At 40.5% G+C, this 18,593-nt stretch overlaps 1 protein-coding gene across 3 annotated transcripts in view; it reads left to right on the top strand.

Annotated features, from left to right (window-relative positions):
- Positions 1–18,593, top strand: part of SETBP1 (SET binding protein 1) — a 260,092-nt gene that overhangs the window by 183,522 nt on the left and 57,977 nt on the right. The gene's annotated exons all lie outside the window — the stretch shown is intronic.

Below are 18,593 nucleotides of genomic sequence, written 5' to 3'. Positions count from 1 at the left end.
TTGTCTGAGAGAATGAATTGTGCTTTACAATAGGGAGCTGCTTTCATGATGACACAAAGGCAGGTGTTTTGCTCCAATATAAATGAATGTATAAGTCTGCAACGAGACTGCTGTACCTCATGAAAACATTATCATTCATTATATTATGAGACCAATTGTGACACCCAAAAATGAGACACACGGATATATTGGAAAAGGGTCTAAATTCAGTTGCTGGTTTTATCAGGGTTGCCACATACCAGGCAAAGAAAAGAATTCTTCTATAGCAAGTGCTGTGGTGGCTAATTAATTAAGGGACTTGTATCCTAGCAGACAAGGCTTAAAATTCTTAAAAAAATTTAACAAGTCTACTTCTCAGTTTTTTAGTGGAAGTCACTAATTTCACAGTTTGATAACAGTTGAATTTGTAGCCTTTTTGCTTTCTGAACAGAAGATATTTTCTAAAACTGTACTTTCCAATTTTATATATTTCATTTAGGTGTAGTAAATTTTTAGGAGAATATTCTCAGCACTCCCAAATCAGCATCTGAAGTAGGGGCATGTAACCCAGCAGGCTGACCTGGTAATAGAATTGGTAACAAAAAAAAAATCAATTCCATTTTATTTTCCTTCAGTTTATTGTCTGTGGTGATAAAAAAGTAAGATGGAGTGGTAGAACTTGCAGTAAGAACTCCATCAGATTTGCTGTTTAAACTTTTAAAACTGTTTCTCATTTAAACTAAAATTATTATTTTTGTTTATTTTTGCTTTTCATTATTATAACTGCACATTGTTCCCCATGACCTAATCCATCAAGTCACAGATTATGAACTGGTTTCTTCATTGTCAGGCCATTATTTAGATGGAAAAAACATCAGCTGTTAGCTAAGCAGGGCCAGCTAACCAGAGCCATACCTTGCACTACAAGGAAAAATTCTAAAACTAAACAGCTCTGCCAAGAAAGGCCAGGAGCCAAGACTGCTCATTAAAACCTAGGAACATCTGTCTGCTTATGGCTGTCTACGATCTTAGTGCCGATTTTTTTACTCTATGTCTTTGACCTTCACTGGGATTCCCAGCAGAGGTCCACACTTGAGTCTAACCATAACTATTAACCACATCCCACTGAGGAGGGATTAAGTTTTTCCATGATAACCTTGACCTTCTTTCTCCTAATTCACCTTGCATTTCCCTGAGGTGGCTAAACAGTGATTGACTAATCATAAAAGTTAAAAAGAAAAAGAAAAACAACAACAACCCTCTGAGAAGATGCAGCTTTGTCCCAGGAGGCAATTTCCATTGCCTGATTGCTCTTGCCATTGGGTATTTGTCATCTTTCACAATATAAAAATAATATATAACAGAGATAAGAGTAGACATCCTGAATATTCAGATGAAAGCTGAAAATAGATTTATATCACAATTTCAGTGTTATCTTTACTGCATGGATTTTTTGGCATGCTCAGTAATGCCATTTGCAACTTTATTCTTTGTTGCTGGGGATGAAATATGCAGCAAAAACCACCCACCCTCAGTAGAGAAATCTGTGATAAGAGTGATGAGAGAACCATTTAGCACTCTTCAGCATTCAGGCACTGCAGTTTGGTTTGGTGTAGCATGCTGGTGCAGATGCCAGTGCATGGTGATTATTATTATTATTATTAATATTCATTATCTGTGTTGTAACATCATGTAGCCATTTCTGAAAAGTTCAGTGTTTCCAAGTGTTATCTAATGTTGATATGTTTTCTGGTACTATTGTGGGTGTAGTAGAAAGCAGTTGTGTCATGTAATTTTAAAACCTATTTTACCATTCTAAGAGGGTAAATTACTAATCTAAAGATTAGGATGGCAAGGGGAGAGTTGTCCTTACTTTCTGGAGGAGCTGGTTGCTCTCCTGGCACAGTACCAAGAGTAAAGGATCCCATTGAGGGGTGCCACTAGCCACCTTGGTTGGCCACAGCAAGTATCCATTCCCTGTTCTGCACCAGGCTGGACTATAATTGGCCATTCATTAGTGGAGACCTTGTGAGTTTTGTCTCCTTTTCCATCTTGGGGTTAAACATTCTGTGTTAAGGCATATGGCTAGTCTCCCAGTACTACGATGGTTTCTCCCCCATTGTTCTCGAGAAACTGGAGGCTTTTCAATAAATAGTAATTATTAACCACTCCCACGTTCCTTCCCATCCACTCCCCTTGACCTGCTTCTTCCCACTGCATTTTCCTGAAATTACTGTTTTTTGTAAGAGTCTTTGTGCTCAACTAACTCTCCAAATTTAGAAAGAGCAATTAATCAAAGCCAATAAAATCTGCTTTCCTGTCTGGCTGGTGGACACTAGTCCAGTGGCATTAGTCTGGCCTATAGGCAAGGGTACAGCAGAAGCTGCTTGATGTCCCTCCTTGCCAGAGTCACTTGGGCACACCCTAAACTGAACTTTCAAGTTGTGTGCACCAAGGACTGACTCCGTTGTGTCCCTTCTTCCACTTGTCACAACCCAAGGTACGTCTCATGCATTTGCAAAATGATTTTTAGCTCCTCTGGCACCTCTTGTGACCTGAGGCACTGTGCACAGCTGGATTGCTGATCCTTTCATCTGCTCTCCAGTAGTTATTAGAGCCCCAGGTGAGGGACCCAGGGAGAGGCCACAGATTGGTGCCACAGCTGGGCTGGGGAGACTTGGGAGCAGAGCTGTGTTTTAAAGAGGTCCTTATAGCAAACTCCACATCTCATCTCCTTGTGATGAGTCTGCCTGTTTCCCTTTCCATATGTGATGCTGAAGAAGACACTTTCACTGCTGAATAGCTGTCTCAATGCTTATGTTTTGGGGAAAAAAAAAAAAAATCAGAATTGTTGCTGCCTCTCTGTTTCCTTTGGTGAGGAAAAACACATTTAACATTTTAAGGTGCACAGATAAGATGGCAGTTTGTGTGGACAACGTGTCCAAGTTACAGTCAAAGCAGGTGATTACAGTTAAAGTTTCAGGCAATGATGTAGCTAAGGGTGAAGCAGAAGTCAAAAGTCAGTATATCCAGGACTGAATTTACTGCTTTTACTTACTGCGAGACTAGTCAAGGTCTATGCTACTTTTCACTTACAGTATTTCACTTCTTTTTAGGTTTTAGTTTCAACTTTTTTTTTTTTTTTTTTTTTTTTTAATGGTTATTATACAATCAAGGATTGCCTTGCATATTGGGCATCATGGCTCAAAGATCAGCTAATAAGTACATGGGTTTCATCAGATATGCCATAGACGCCATGCAGAGTAAATTTACAGGAATATAACATTTGTCTTATGCAGCTACTAGGAAGGTAATCATCAGTCTCCAAATGCTGGATAGTTAACATGACAGACACACTTTACAAATTAATTACCTACAAGCCCCCCACACTTGTCCCTTTCAACACCCAGCAGTACCACAAACTGAATTTCTTCTGATTTGAAGAAGCTTCCTCCTCAGCCAGTCTGTGTGGTGCTGGCTTAACCCTGAAGGCACCATCATCAGTTTTAGGTGGAGGTTGGGCATCACACAGCAATCAGCTTTTGGCCCTGTGGCTTGAGTGGGAGAAGGGGCGATGTGTCATGCTTGCATACTTATGCAAGTCATGCTTATTAAATGCATGACTGTATCTTATATTTGTTTAAAGTTATTTTCAAACATCTTCATCTTAAAAGTGCCCTTGTTCCAGTTAAAAAGCCTTACAGTGGGCAACTAAACTTTGCAAAGGGTGAGTAGGAGGAATACTGGAAGAAGGGAGAAGACGTGACAATCAGACAAATTAACATCATTCATCTGATGTCAGTAAAAACACACATATAAGTAACTAGGCTTTGCTGAGGAATGATATTTATCTAGATGAGATTTCTTCCCTGACAAAACTCCCCTCCATGGCTCAGAGTCCTGCTAGAGTGGGCTGTTGCCACACAGCACTGAATAAATCTCCGCTTTGTCCTCTCAGAAGTCAAATGCAACAATATGATTTAAAACAGGACTTGCTATGAGCAAAACCAAACATGGTGAAATGCTGGCAAAGACACCATGAATTTGTTTTGGTTTGAGAGGGGTGTTGTTTGGGTTTTTTTAAGAAACAGCATATGCAGCTCTGGACTATTAGCATGAAGCTTTAATCAGCCACAATTTTGCACTGAGAAAAGATCTATATTTTGGTCGTGGGCAAGCATTTTTTTTTCCTTCTGAATATATATGGAAGAGGCAGGCCAATAAGATTAGCTAGCTGCCTTATTAAACAAACTTTTCTAGTTTTTCCATAATAGTGTTGTCCACAAATGTTTTTTAATGGCTCCAGAGTCACAGATTTAGTTCACTATTCTGTAATGACCACAATATTTCAGTAAAAGGGAACACTATTTCAGTAGAAGGGAATTGGTCCAACACTATTTTTGATGAATATTTTCTCATCTCACCAGCTTAGACACATGTAATTAATGTCTACTAGCTGGGGCTTGCATATAGTACTTATAGATGCACTTTAAGATGCAGTTTATGCAAGTGCAGCTACTTAGAAGAGACTTAGCTGAAAATAAAATTGCAAGAAAGAACATTGGTCCTTTCCTGGCTAAAACCAGGACGTTCTGTACATACTGGAATGAGGGAGGAGAAGTGGCAATCAGGTGATGAATGAAGTTCATTAGAAATTTAAACACACGTAGTAGTCAACTTTGCTTTCTTTGGCATTTGACTCCATGGGACCTAGGTGTAGAATGGCATTGTGTGTACAGATGCAGAGGCAGGCTGATGCATTGTCTGGGGTATCTTCCATATCATATGCAGAAAAGTGTCTTAATTTCAGTAAACCTCATTTTCTGTCTGGGAGAAGGAGATAAAAGGAGTTTCCTGGTGTGCAGAGCCATGGTGAGGTCTGATACACAGCAATGCCCAGCAAATGCAGCATGAGAACAGTGGCAGTGCTTGAAGTTGTTGGGAGCAGAACCAAACATGAACTTCATCCACTGAGGATGTATGGAGTATTAGTCACCCTCCCCCTCCCCATCTCTTCCTCTGCTGTGGTTTCCTTGGACACCCCAGGCTCCTACAGAGCTTCAAAAAGCTGCAAAAATTTTCCAGCACCAATGCTAGTGGGGGGTGGGGGGAGCTGTGCCCTTCTACTGTGTCCTGTGGTGAGGGACAGGCACTGTAGTGAGTGTACCATCTGGCTCATAAAAGTTAGCACTGGAGCTTTACAAAATGCCATTATTTGTAATTACCATTACATTCATCAAAACAGCCGGTTGGGCCCATGGATGCTTAGGAGCACAACCAAAACTGCTGAAATGACTTCCAGTAGCATTAGCTGTCCCCCATAAGATTAAAGTCTTTCCTGTGCTTTTCCATCTAGTCTTCTGCCACTCCTGAGAAAAGAAGGGGAAGCTATCACAGGCATTGCTCTATTCTGCACATGGCCTTTACTAGAGGAACAGGCTGTTGAGGGAAAGCAGAAATTATGGGGAAAGCAGGTCAAAGTTTTCCTTGAAAGTGTTCTGATCAAGGCAATTTGTAATACAGTGAGTTTTGTTGTTGTAGTTCTAATGTTACCTCTTGCTCACTGTGTTTGCTCTGACCAAGGAGAGAAGAAAGCTGGAGTGGGAGAGGGAGCTGGAGTACTTACCACCCAGCCAACCCCTTATTTCCTCTCTTAATGATTGTATGTTTATTGCTCTGCCTGAGGCTCTGAACAAAGTCTTTTGGACCAGCAATGAATTAATCAAATTAAATGCTGTGACCCTTTTGCTTTTTGGGAGTGTTACAAGCCTTCCAGCACCCTGCCTAATTTCTGCCTCTTACTTTGCTCTCTGTCCAACAGCCGAGCCGTTCTTCCTTCACAACTTGGCGGCTCACAGCTATTTATCTTCGCTCTTTCTGGCCAATGCCAGAATGTCTTGTTTGAAGTTTTTATTTATACCACTGCTGGTTTATGGAGTTGTGCAGATTCCACGTTGGGTGTGCAGCAGCTGCATGTCAGATACAATTGGCTTCTGCTGGGTGCTTGGCTTTAAAAGGCAATAAAGAATCACGGCCGGATTCTTGTCTCGGTCTGGTGTAAATCAAGTGTCTCCCCATTGAAACTGGTGAGGTTGGCTTCTGAAGTGAAATATGTGTCAAAGCAGAATGAGAGCATGGGGCTGGGAAGTCCCATCTCTGACTTCAGTGGGAGTGCACCAGAGTCCTTGTGGCTGTGCTCTACCTGCCAGGTGCCAAAAACCAGCCTCAGTTCAGCATTTGTAGAGATTTTCTTGGCTTAGAGGAAGAGAGTTAGTTAAGATTTTGACAGTGCACAGCCTGAATACTTATATGAGTAGTATTTTAAGAAGACACAGGAGGAAAAATATGTGCTTTCGCTCTGGACTGTACACAATACAATTTCTTTCAGTTTGAAACTCTGACCCCTTGTCCTATCATTACAAGAGCATGTAGTGATAGGAGAAAGGGTAAGAGTTTCAAACTGAAAGAGGGGAGCTTGAGATTAGATATTAGGAAGAAATTCTTTTCTGTGAGAGTGGTGAGACGCTGCCCCAGTTTGCCCAGGGAAATTGTAGATGTCCCATTCCTGGAGGTGTGGAAGGCCAGGTTAACTGGGGCTTGGAGCAACATCTTCTAGTGGAAAGGTGTCCCTGCCTATGGCAGAGGGCTCAATCTAGGTGATCTTTAAATTCCCTTCCAACTAAAATATCTTCCATTATGTGGGATAGTGATACACTCAAGGCAAACTGTGACCCATCCTACTCAACTGCAACAGTGAGATCTGGGAGCTGTGACCTCCAGAGCATGATTTGAGTCAGCTTCTTCATTCCCACTGCCTACCAACAGTTTTATATTCATGTATCACAGCAAAAGAAAGCTGGAGGAGCATTATCCCAGCTGCCTTAGTCTGCCTGATTGCAGTAATTATGCTGCACAACAAAAGGAGTAAGAATGTCCTGTTTTAAGCTTTTGCAGGGAAAAAAAATCAGAATAACTCCCCTGCAGATCAAAGGCTGAAGCAAAGGTGGGAAAGGAAAGCTTCGACTGTCCATGGAGGGGTTTTTACACAACTTCAATGACTCGAAAAGACTCATAATAGGAATCATTAGTGATTTGTCATTGAAAACAGGCAGCTGGGCATGGATCCTCATAGGCTTTTGCAGCAGCACTGAGTCTGACCAAGATTTCACATGGGGTGGTGCTGATTTCAGGAGGCTCTAGCGTATGTGCAATGAAGAGTCAACTTCCAAGCAAGGGTAGGCCTAGATGGCTCAGAGGAATTTGCTAATGAGCTATCAAGCCGTGGGTCACTGGTTGAAATTTAATATGTGAGAACAGTGACAGAAAGTCAAATCAAAGTGGTAACGTCAGAATGATGCTGGAGCAGCAGTAAAAGGTTTACTGGTGCTGTATGCAGAACACACAGACAGCTTGAATAAACTGGGAGCAAACTGTGAGGAATTTGGTTGATCTCAATTGCAAGATACAGTGCAGCCAATTTGTAGTGTACCTATCAGTATTTCCTTTGTCATAGCATGATTGTTGGTGAATGATAACCACATATCTCATTAGAGAATCTGATCCAAACCCAGCCTTATATTCCCCTAGAAAAAGAGTTATGGAGACATGTAGGTAGAGTTTTCTCAGCAGTGTCACAGCCTGTGAATCAGCAATGTTCCATAAAGCTCAGTAGTCTGCAGTTCCGGTGATGGTAGTGTTTTGCCATAAAGACCCACATCAAGGCCAGCAGTGATGGCTTTCCCATTCCTGGACTCCTGAGACAACCTGGTGGTTTCACCATGGCTTTCTTGGGGTTGGGAAGGACCCATATTACTGAGCCTATAAACCCAGCTCTTCCTGTTTCCATTGTTACCAGATGGAAGGTTAGTTTTAAAAGTAACAAAGGTGCTGGATGACCTAAGCAATAGTAATGGTACTTAGTATGGGGGCCAAAGTGTTGGGTCAGCCAGGCTTGTGCTGATGCTCCTCACCCCACTAATGTGGTCATTTTAATTTTCACTGATTTTTAGGAGGCACACAGCAGTCTTTCCTCTGAGAAAGCAGCCAGGCTGAGAACACAGTCTCTCCAGATGGCACAGAGCTGCTGTTTCAGCTCTGTGTCTTTGGCCTTTCTTGCCTCCAGTGTAGGCAGGGAAGGGAAAAAGAGTCAGCATTGTTTTCTGTGCCAGCTATAATTAGTTGGCATAAAGAGCACTTAAGTAAGTTGACACAGCCTTTGAGTTGCTTGGTTTGCTTAAAAAAAAGAACAGAAAAAAAAATCCCTGGACTACTCTAGATTCCTTTTTGCTGCCTGAATTTGAGTCTGCACCAGTAAAACTTACGGCTTATCACAGCACTGTGGTCAGTTGCAGAATGTTTGTCATTCTGATATTTATTTATTTTCTATTTTAAAATCCAACAAACCAACCAAAAAAAAAAGCCCCACTAACATGCAAAACAAATAAACAAACAAAAACCTAACAAACAAAACGAAAAACCAACCCTGTGAGAACAAAAAGCTAAAAAACTGTTAAACTCCAGATTCACACAGGTTTCCTGTTTTGCTTCTTACCACAACCTCAAACCCACTCTGAATAAGTTTCCCACCTCATTTGAGGGTGGAGTTGTATGTGCCCCACACGTGATCTCCAGAAGTGCACCCAAGGACAATAGCACATCTCCTTTGGCACAGAGGGACCAAATTTGTGGCCATCAGGACAGTCAATGCATGTTCCTGCGCATGACTGCCCAAAAGAACTTCTGACTCAGCCAAGTATATCAGAAAACTTCAGCTTTTCTCTTTTCAGCAGAAACAGACTGAAAGGTAGAGATGTGGCAGACAGAGTGGAGGCTTTTGATAAAATGATGCCTCTCTGAGATGTTAGGCAGATACTGGCTGCTGTTGATATGCTGGGCAATCTGTTGTAATTTTATTTATTTGGTCTAATGAGGCAACATCTTGGTAAATAAGAGGAGTAAAGACATCTACTACCCTGAAATTAATGGTTGTTGCCTGATCTCCTCTTAAATGAATTCACTGCAATCTGAAGCAATGCATGCATTTTGCAAACACAGCATTCCTTGGCTCCTACACAGCACCATGGCATTGCTTTAGGCAGTAAGGAAGATCCTATTTGTGATATACTGTGCTGTGGTAGATAATAAAGTAGCTAGATGCCTGGGAACTCTGGATGGAGCTGTGGCATTTGGGTGTGTAATCCTAAGTAACAATAAGTAGTGCTTAACATTTCCTCCCACACCAGAAGCAAGCCCATTAAAAGTTTAGCCAAGTCAGCTGTGCAAGTTCTTGCATAAAAGGACAAACTGCTAAAATGCTAATAGGAGCCACTCTTATGTTAAAGAGTGGGTAGAGCTGGATGCATTATCCCAAATTCGCCTGCTCCACTGCTAATCAGTAGAAGAGTCTTGTTGAGATCAAAGAAACCCCTAGCAGGTGATAAATTATCATGAATCAGGCTCAAGCTCAGGTTCAGGACTCCTAAATCTTTTTCTCCGTTCTGTTTCTGAGATGTTGTCTAGTTTGAAGAAGTCAATGACTGTGATATAAACCATCCATGGGTCAACTTAAGTCCCTATGAGAACAAACTGGATGTGTCTTAAGTTCCAGAGAATGGCTTTTTCTGTTTCGTCTGAAGAACTTACATCTGAGAGAAACCAAGTATGTATATAAATCTCGATAGGGTGTTTTGGACTTAAGAGTACCTTAAGCACATAAAGTTTTGCATGTATCCAGTGATCGATAGCTCCTGGCAGTCCATCATGACTCATGAGTGCATGAGGAGCTGCTAATATGTCCCCAGGTGTTGAAAAAGGCCCACTTCATTAATCTGGCCTAACCAAACCCACCAGTTTTTTGTGACATTGAAGCAGCGTGAAACATCTCAGCAAGAGAAATTTGGGTCATATTTATACTGGTTTTGTGGCCAAACCAGAAAGAGAATCTGAACTGCTCATTGCAGACTGGCTTGTGCTTACACAGATGAATGCTGGGAATGTCTGGAGTGGTCAGATCCATCATGCTGCACAGTGTTTGATCCTGATCTCCATTGGGTAGTACAATTATAGGTATTTCTGGGGTCTTTTTTCCTACTACAGTTGGCAGAGGTGGTTTTTGCAGACATTTGCTTCCTTTGTGCTCTGGGAAGTGACAGGAGGGACACAGGTGTTTGGGGACTTCAGGCTAGCATTAAAATACTGCACCAGGTAAAGAGCCAAAGTTGTGAGGTACAAGTCCAAACTACTTTCTGGACCAGAGCCTGGGCACACTGCCATGTTGGCCATGCCCATCTTTCCTTTTGGATGAAAAAATTGTCTTCCTAGAAGCCAGCTAAAAAGTGTAGAGTGTAGAGGACCTGGATACCAGGATATAGGAGAGGGACAATTCAGTCTGGGAGTGTGGAAACACCCAGACATTCCTAAGTGCCAGCTAAGCCCAGGGCATGAGGGAACGCCTGTTCCTGACCTAACTCAATTCATGCTGTTTATCTGATAGAGCTGCAAAATAGCAGATTTACAAACAAAAGATCTCCCCTTCCACTGGGCTGAAACTCTCTCAGAGTTTCTCCACCTTACACTAGTGGTTACTGAGCAGTCAACCTTCAGCAGGAGGAGGCAATTCCTCCACTTCAGCCTTACCTGTAGGCTAGTATAGTCCAGGGAAGTGGAAGTGCTGGGGTCAGATCTCCTTGGGCCGGACAGCCTCAATTTCTCCTTTTTTGTTTTCTGGCTAAGTGCTTAAACCATTAGTATCTTGTGTTGTCTCCTTCCACTTCACCCACAACCCAGGTGCTTTCCCTTCAGAGTGGAATTTGCATTTTGATTCCCACATAAGCAAGATTGCACACTGTTGAGCTGTGAATTGAACATGTACCCAGCTGCTCTCATGAGAATAATATTTCCTAGTGTCTACACCTGAGTGGCTGCATGCAACCACACTAAATCATCCCCTGAAGGACTCAAAGCTCACCCTTCAGTTGATGGAGAAACCCATGAACATCACTGCCTCTGCATTTCTTGTATAGTTTGCATAGCCACCTGCCTCAAGTGATCTGAATCATTCTGCTTTATCCAAGCACCTTTGGAGCCAAGCACCTTTTATTTATTTACTTTATCTGTGTATTTATTTATTTATTTATTTTCAGATGTTGCAAAAAAAAAAAAAAAAAAAGAATTGAGTGTCTAAAGCAGGCAGTTTCAACTTAGACTTCAGGGTCTCCTATTTTACATACTGGTACAATGATATAATACTCCTTGCCCAACTCAAAGAACTGTTGCAAGTTTTTTATTACTTATCACTGGCAAAGCTTTGAAACATTGGAAGTGAGTTCTAGAGATGGAATGTATTACTATGAGTTGATGGCACTTTATGCTTCCCTTTCACACCACACCTGAGCAGAGAGCAGAGCAGCTGCATCCTCTGATTGATCATGAATCACGAAGAGGCCAGCTTAAAGTGTGGATTACACTGATATAGTTACACTGGTTAATATCTTCCTGGGAAGAGGCATTACTTCTCAGTAGTTCAAGAATGCTGGACAAAATGCTGGCACCTCCCCACTGTTTTTTTCCTCTCAGTATTACCCTTTCAATATCATCATCCACAGTCACTCAATGCTCAGTGTTTAAGCAAGTTGTGCCAGAAGGTAGCAGAGATGCAAGTGTCCTGCTAGGTTTTGCAGATCTGTTTGCTCCCCAGTGAAAGTATTGGCTGCCACAGGGTCTTCTCTTGAGCACTGTAGTCCTCCAGATAGCTTTTGGTCTTTCATTTCTCTACCATGATTGATGTTAATTATAAACATGCAGTTTCAATGGTGGGTAAGACATCTGAGAGAAGTTGGAATAATTTTTGTGCTTAGCATCAGATTAGCACACAAAAGTCCTTGGACCAGGTCTCTTGGTAAGTCGTATCTTTTCATCAAACTACAATATAGCTCATTAGGTTCCTCAGCAGGTTTAATTTTCTCTATATGTAAATTCTTAGTTAATAATACTATAAACTGACTTGCTAAGTACTTTGTTTCCACTGCTTTATGAAACACAGAAAAATGCTTCAGTGTAAAGACTGGAGAGAGGGGGATCATCTGCCACTAAACAGTATAACTCCAGGTGATCCCACTAAACACCCAGGAGATGTTAATATTCAGCTAGACACCAAGAACTGACAGACTCAGGTGGCTGCATGGCCATCCAGATGGCTGGTATGTTCCTATCATCAGGTTACCTGCACCAGCAGCAGTTTTTTTCATGTGCCTAACATGGTATTAGCAGCTGGTTTTGCTCCTGACAGTGTGCAAGAGGGCTCCTGGCATTGCCACCTGACTCTTATGCACTCTCCTGGCAGTGTTTGGTCCACTAAATTGAACCAAAAAAATAACCCTTTTATATTGGCCTTTGCCACAGAAGAATGCTCATCTTTCTAATACATTGCTCTAGCTAGGAAGCATCAACCCTTCTGTTACTCACCTTTATGTCTTACACCGTCATTAAAGGCATAATTTAAATTTTCCAGCAGGGGCAATTCCTACTTCAGAGGATAAGAAATGCCTTGAAGAGCAAGTAAAATTTTGCCAATATAAGCTGTTTGGCAGTCAGTGGAGTCTCATATAAACTGGACATTTTGAGTCCATTTCAGGCAGAAGTGACTGTCACAAGTGTGTGTTTCTTCATGAGTGCTCTCGAGCTGGTGGAATTTGCTCTCTTTTTACATATGCTGCTAGGTGCTAAGCATTTCTACCTAATTTGTATATGGTGCTTTTCAGCAATAAATCTCAGACTAGTTTTACAAGAGAGGTCACTATCTTTACCCTCATTTCATGGGTGGGTAAACCACAGTGCAGGGAGGTCTAATGCCTGGAGGCTGGTGTCAGAGTGAGAAACAGCTAATTGCAACAGACTTAAATGCATCATTGTGCATGAGTGTATTGCAGCATCAGCCACAAAGTTATGTAGAGACGCCTATGACAGAAATAAAGCAGTACTGGCCTCTTCTCTACAGACAGGGATGTGTTCTCAAGAGATTTTTTTTTTTTTGCACAGAAATGATACATGACTTACAGAAGAACAGGTGCCATCTCTCTACCTGGATGACATGCCCAGAGGCAAGAGAAGTAATTTTTAGGATATGGTTTCCCTCCTATTTACATCAAGCTAGTAGCAGTGCTTATTTTAACACAATTGTCAAGTGACTTTATTTTTAGCTCTTGTCAGCATAGTATCATTTTGTAATTCTTGCCTTGTTTAAAGTAAGTAAAGCTATTTCAATGGGAACATGAAATTCACTGGAAGAATTACTGTTACCATGATCCTCCCTTTTCCACCATGAGAAATGCTCAAATACTATAAGGTACCCCTAGTATTTTGCTGGAAAAGACACAATCACAAGTTGGGTTACTTTTCAGTAAGAACTGCATAGATTTTCCAGCTTTTAATCTGTTCCTTAGAGTGTCTTATTTCACAAAAATGGCATTGTTTTCTTGATGACTATCATACTCCTATACAAAAATTTATCAGTGGAGCATAATCTTGGTTTAAAAGGGCTTAGAAAATAACACAGAATTAAAGGCAAAGGAAAGAAAAAAAAAAAAAAAACAGAGGGGAGGGGAGGAGAGGGGAAGGAAGGGGAGGAGAGGAAAGGAAAGGGAAAGGAAGGAAGGGAAGGAACGGTAAGGGAAGGGATGGAAAGGAAGGGAAAGAAAACAGAAGGAAGGTGCAGTTTATAAAATTCCCACTAACAAGGAAAATCCAGTTGCAGTGAAAACTGATCAGCCATATATGTTTGTGTTAGCATGTATCAACTTGATGTACTATGCTTCTGTATTTCATTCAATTACCACATTTCAGAATAATGTAATAATTGCTATACTGTATCTACCTCATCCTCTATCCCATCTGATGAGCATAGAAGAGGCATAGAAGAGTATGTTGTGTCTGGAAAGCATCCCTTCTTCATTATTCTGATTAGGAGATTAACTTTTGTCCTTGTGAATTCCTTTTTACAAGATTCTTCTTTTTCTCTCCCAGTGCAGTAGTAAATACTCTTAACATCTACTTTTTGGAAATTCATGGCATTCTTTTGTCTTCATAATGCTTCCGATAAATCCTGCTACAGGAAGTTGAAATGTGACCAAGTCTATTAGGAACAAAAACATTAAAGATGAGATCCCTCATGGAAAGCAGCTCCATAGTAATAGCAATGATTCATAAAATATGACACTTATGGAGGAGAAACTGTGAGCAGGGATAAGATTTCCATAGGGACACATGTTGATTTATACTGGGTAGGACCTGAAGAAAGATTCCTTTACTCTACCTGAATGCCTTCTGCCCTGGGTGTTGCCAACGGAGTCAAAGTTTACAAAGAAAATTCATTTATTCATTAATAGGCAGCTACATCTCAGTAGATGAATGACAGTGGTGTGCTGGAACCTCACACATACTGTAGGAGATGTGTAGCATTGAAACAGGTACCTGGAATAGCCCTCAATGTTGCCTAAAATTCTCTTGTTATAACGAGGATTATATAGGATACTTTAAAGGCAAGTTTAAAGATATAGATTTTCTGTACCGACTGCCAAGAAACCCAGAAGAACCATCTAGTGTGCAACCTTTGAGTGCCTTTTTTCAGCAGTAAGTGGTATTTTTCAGAATGCAGAATGACACCGTTGCATCCCTTGTGTATTCATGTACCTTTTATTGTTTAATTTTTAGCACGTCTTTCTAATTGCGCAATGGTGATATATTTATTTTTACTTCTAATTTGCAGTCTTCTAGAATAGCTTTGGTGGCTAGAAGGTGTCATGACACTGAAAATTCCTCTCCAAGAAACAGTATTCTGTTTTTAACCATAACATTTAGACAAATTTTGAATAATTTCTTGAGTCTCTATCATTAATATATTCGTGTATTGCCTGCTAAAGCCAGCCATTAAGGCATTTCTCATAGTTTTGAAGGCTCAAAGAAACCATGTTGGACAACTATGTGATGATAATCATGTCACAATAAGTATAAAGGGCCAAATCTTCTTAAATCTCATCACTTAATATTAATGTAGATGAAGACCCCTTTCCCTTGTCTATAATACAAAAAATTCTACAAGGTTTGAAATAATGGATTAGTAGCTCACCATCTGCCCAACATGATTTTCACTTGTCAGTTTATTTTGTCAGTGAAGCTATGATACTCACTTTTAGTGTGCATTTATTCTCCAAAACACTAATTTCCTCTGAACTAGTAAGTAGTTGAGCTTGAAGGCATAAGAAACCAGAGTATGTCTGTTTGTAACTGTACCATTTTTCATGAGAATTTTTTTATGTCACAAAACCAATGTGTGTCCATAGTGTTTTACACAGCCTATGGAATGTCCCCTTGATGCAGTGCCTATAATTGTCCTGAACTGGAAGCAAAAATGCTGTCTGTGAACCAAAGCTGATTAATGCTACTGATTTTTGTTGTTGTTGTTTTGCTTTTATTTGTTTTTAAAAAAGGAGCCAAAGGACAACCACAGCAACTCTGAACTTTTGCTTTAGGGGAATTCTGATAATTTTTCCTGCTATTCTGTTTGTTTAAAAAAATAAAAAATAAAAAACCAGTGATGTCTAATCTTCAGGAACATACCTCATAATCCAACCTACAAACCGTTAGTAAAATAATAAACCTACACAGAATGTTCTGTTAGATTTTTTTCTTTTTTAACTTCTTCCTTTCAGAGGTATAAATCACAGTTTTTTGCCTTTGCAAATTAAAATATAGGCTTTGCACTGGATAGTTGGCACTGTTTCTTCTGGCCAAATGTTCCATGCTGCTTCCAAAGAAACTGTGGACACTGAGTTGGCTATAGTTTGTCTTTGAACTCGTCTGTAAAAGCTCTGTTTTTATAGGCCTCCAAGAAAAAAATTTACATAGTTCATTTATTAAGTTGCAGTTTAGCTCCTTGATGTGCAGAACTGCTGTTAGTTCTGCTTGATTTTTTCATGCTTTTTAATTTTCTGGCTGAGTTTTTGCTGTTTACTTCTTTTAGTTTCCATGAATAGAATAGGATCATATAGGTCTAAAAAAAAACTATTTATTTTTTATTATCTTAGATGGGCTGAGAAGAATCCTGAACAGAAAATTTATTTTGTGAGTCATTTGCAAGACTAAGTATCAAGTAAATCATACTCACGTATACTTCCCATTATATTCCCAGAAATCTTCTCAGCTATAAGTTTGCCTTTATGTCTTTGTAGCATATAAGACCAACAGTGCTAACCTTGCAGCTTTTGCTGCTAAGTTTTCTGCAATGTATTTCTAAATAGTATAGAAACAGGAGTGAAACATAATCTTCCTCCCTGAAGCACTTGCTTGTTTTGTCTGTCAAATATAGTTTAATGTTTTGATCAGCTGAATGTTCAGCATAAAATAAATGAAATTTATTGGTGTGTAAAACACTACAGATCTTGTGCTAAGCTTGGAGTTTTCTCTCTAGCATCCTTATACTTCTTTCTTCTGCAGCACTTCCTTTCTATTCATGTGATTCCATCTTTGGTACTCTAACAGAGAGCTATATAAATGTTTAGAACCCAGAACAGATGTTTTTGGGCAGCCTTCATTCAGTTTGCCAAGTTCAGGCACAGAACAAGATCCTGACCACTTGTGGTTACTGTAGATTGGATCATTTTTTCAAAGGAAGAGTGAGCGTGCAGGGTCCAATGGCTTCCTGTCTTCTGGCATCCTACCACGTCTCCTATACTATACCATAATGTTTCTCAAGTTTGCTTTTGTTTCACTCTCATAATTGGTGTTGTATATCCACTGACTGATCTGATTTTCCTATCAAGACAGGTCTGTTCACTCCAGATTTTCACTAGCGTAACTGAGAGGAAAATTTGGTCCGTATGCTCTGTAATAAGATATATCATCACTGTCAATATTTTTCTTCTTCTTATCATTCCTCTGCCATATGGCAACTTCACAGGAAAGAACTGAACTGCATATGTTCTAAGTAGTACTTCTTTATTCCCTGCAAAATCAAGTTTTTCAGACTTAAAAATGGAGGAAGTCCTTAATATTTTAGCATGTGATTTTCATCTAACTTTCGCCATCCAAAATTCAGGCATCCAGTAGAAACTATTCATTTGAGCTCCTCTCATGGTCACTATAGGGAAGAAGCAACTTTGAGAGGTTGATTTGTTACATCCTAAGATAAGAGCTGGGTGGAAAATTTCTTGTCACTAACTTGAATGAAAATCTCTGCAAGATCCTAATGATCTACGGTCCTAATGATGCTGAATTAATGAACTGACCTGCAGACCCAAAGGCAACATCTCTGCTCGTGAACTGAATAGGGACAGGAGGTGATCCCTGATTTCCCTGAGTTAGCCTACAGTCTGGCACATTTTGGCTTTTGTGTGGTAAGCTTCCTCCAAGTAACACCTGAGCATGATTCCATGGCTACTGTGAGCCAGGGGTGAATTTCAGTCAGCAATGCACAGTTAAGGCTACCTTGTTTAGAGTAGGATTTCTATCCCTAGCAAGATAAGCCATGCAAACCCCTTGCTTTCAAGATCAGACAAAAATGATGGCTCATTTAATTTGCTGATGTGTATATAGTCAAAGAGCTATAAGCAGTGAAGAAAGCCATAGCCAAGAGAATGAAAGACGAACCTGGGAGTTTTTCATTTGCATTGTCTGAAAATAGGACTTGGGTCCAAGTAGCAACCAAAGAAACAAAGGTCACTGCTAGAGAAACTTTTCTTATTAATGAAATTTTAAAGACACTCCTTCTCTACACTGGTGCTAGAGAGTGACAGACATTGACCACAGAAAATACTGTTTGAAAAAAAAACTTCCAGCCCCCATTAACTTAAGGACAAATCACTGCACTATTCTTCCTTGGAAGCATCATTAGGAAATTCATCTCCAGAGAGTTTGTAACCAAGAAAATTCCATGTATCACACAAGTTTCTAAGTTCTGCCTGCTGTATTTTAAGACTTGGGAAAACTTTGTATTAAAAGCACTCACTGTTCACCACAAAGTACCCAGATCCAGCAACAAACAGTGCAAAGTGTTTCAGCCACTTTCAACCACCGTTATGAGACCCAGGGACCATGGGATAAATTCAGATGAATAACCCTATTCCGAACTTGTTTCCAGGGAGTGTGTGGGTGTTGCAGACGTTTAACTGCCAGGCTATTCATTTTTCTGTGCTAATAGTTTCCATACTAACAGACTGACCAGTCTCCCTGATGTGTTGTGTCAGTTTTCTTATTAAATATGAAAATAATGAATGTTAAGAATGAGCCTAGAAAGCTCCTCGTCTCCCAGATTGAGTCTGTGTGCCAAGTGTCTAGCTGGCATCGTCTCCAATATTCTGCACACAACATCTGCATGAGCATGTCAGTTGTGTAACCCATAAAGTTAATGTAAGTGACTGCTGTGATTTGCTGAGCAGCACTCATTAGGGATGTTTTGCCAGAGGGGAGGCTTTGCAGCACATTGGAGGAGCCACACCATGTCTTTCCCAGGAAGGGGAAGAGGTACCATGGGCAGGAGTGCATCATTTGCAGGAGATTTTCTCCCTTTGGAGATTTTCCTCTACCCCCTCAGGATTCCTCTGGTCCCAGATGGGATTAATGAT

Source organism: Calypte anna, chromosome Z, assembly GCF_003957555.1.
Source record: "Calypte anna isolate BGI_N300 chromosome Z, bCalAnn1_v1.p, whole genome shotgun sequence".
Classification (NCBI taxonomy): Eukaryota; Metazoa; Chordata; class Aves; order Apodiformes; family Trochilidae; genus Calypte; species Calypte anna.
The sequence above is the reverse complement of the archived record's forward strand: the minus strand, read 5'-3'. Positions and strand labels throughout refer to the sequence as shown.